Below are 2,201 nucleotides of genomic sequence, written 5' to 3' on the forward strand. Positions count from 1 at the left end.
ATTAAAGCATGTCAACATATTCTGTTACACCAAATACACAAAATAATGATCTTTAAAAGAGCATCATATGACCCCTTTAAAGGTGACAATTAAAGGGGTCATATGATGCGACTTCAATTTTTCCTTTCTCTTTGGAGTGTTATAAGCTCTTGGTGCATAAAGAAGATCTGCAAAGTTGCAAAGACTAAAGTCTCAAATCCAAAGATATATTCTTTTTAAAAGTTAAGACTTGTCCACACCCTCCTAAAATGGCTCATTTAAACACGCCCCCACATGCCTACGTCACTGTGTGGGAAGATTTGCATAACACCTCCCAAATGTTCACGCAAAGAAAGAAGACGTAACTTTTATTCTCTCTGTAGTATTGTTGTTGCCGCCTGCGACATGTTGTGGAGATGCTGTGTGTTTAGTTGTGAAAGTGAAACTACTTTGTTTGAGGACGATATCCGCTTCCTCATGCCTAGAGCTGATCCGTGCTGGTCGCTGAGGAAATACATCAACTTTGCGCTGTGGATCGCTGGATCGGCTTTCGCCGTGGACGAAGTCGTCACATGTGGTTACCGCACGCCCACCGGCTGCTCCTTCGTCAAAGGTCGCCTCAAGGCTGCCGGCCTCCGCTCACTCTAGCCCGTCGTGTGTGATGCATTTTATGGAAGACTATTTCCTGAACCTGCAGGGTAGCATACAATGGGTCTGTGCTCAAAGGCTGTTCTATAAAGTGGGGCAGTTCCATCTTTGCAAGGACAGTCTGGCACGTCTGACTCACAGCCTGTAAGTACATTTTTTATATTTAAAGAATTTGCCACTGATGATTCAAACACGAGTAGCGCTTGTTGTTTTTGTTTCTCCGATCACAAATGCAGACATGGTTTTATGTTTACGCTGCGCGATACGCAACGCGTAAAAACACAATATAAGTCATTATAATCAGTAATTATGTCCCCACTGGATGCAACAAATGCCTCGTTTGTAATGGGTTACATTGGTTTTGTCTCGCCGTGCTGGGAGACGGCATTGCAGTGTGTTAAGGGGCGTAACATTTCCGTCACACGCTTGAGGTATTCAGCCAATCACAACACACTGGATAGCTGGCCAATCAGCGTACACCTCACTTTTCAGAACGATGAGCTTTGTAAAAATCGACGCGTTTCAGAAAGGCAGGGCATAGAGGAGCAGCAATAATGTACATTATGTGGAAAATAATCAGTTTTTTAAACCTGATACACAACATAATGTTATTTTTAGCATCGTCATATGACCCCTTTAACAACAGAGCCCATATATATATATATATATATATATATACAAACATGTAAATTGCACATAGGACAGTTTTACATGACCTTCTAAATTTAATTACCAAATTGTTCAAATTATTTCTACTCCAATTTGTTGTTTAAATATAATATTTAGGCTAATTAGTGTCTGCTATAACTTTTTTTCATGACAGATGTATTATATCATATATTTAATCAGGAGTTCTCAAAGTGGGGTCACATAGCCTGGGGGTCTACAAAATAATTTTAGGTCCATGTGATTTCTGCAATGTGCAAAATGTGGACTGAATCCAGTCATAAAATGTAACTTACTGTATAACGCTTAATGTCACAGAATTTTGTAAATCTGATGAATAATTCAAATGTATCTCTGTAGACTACATGGATTAGTGTCTGTGAATATTAAAGCGTAAAATAACTATTTAAATATGAATGTTCTGCGCATCTGTGAATGAATGTCGTGGACAGGGTTTCATCTTTATGGAATATCTACTACACATACTGAAGCATGCATGGCATGACACTCGTAGTGTTTTCAGCCTCTGCCGTCTCAATATATGAGGACATCATGAACACATGAACTTCATCTTTAGAGGAACTCTGAAAGTCACTTCACCACTTTTTCACAATTTCATGTGATAAAACTATCATATTGTAACACCCCTGTGGACTGTTTGTTGTGGTTTCTTCCCCTGTTGTTGGTCAATCATGAATCGGTTAGTCGTGACTGGCAATGCTTCGGGTCGCGCGCTCTCCGCGCCTCCGCCAAAACGGTTTGGATTAGGGATGGGCGATACCCCTTATTTTGTTTTCGATACGATACCGATATTTTTCAAGGCAGCCTCGTCGATATCGATACCAATTCGATACTTCTGCACTAAACTGTTAAATTATGAAATTTATGAAATTATTAAATTACTAAGA

The sequence above is a fragment of the Sinocyclocheilus grahami genome, unplaced genomic scaffold (genome assembly GCF_001515645.1).
Source record: "Sinocyclocheilus grahami isolate Dianchi unplaced genomic scaffold, SAMN03320097.WGS_v1.1 scaffold1242.1, whole genome shotgun sequence".
NCBI lineage: Eukaryota > Metazoa > Chordata > Actinopteri > Cypriniformes > Cyprinidae > Sinocyclocheilus > Sinocyclocheilus grahami.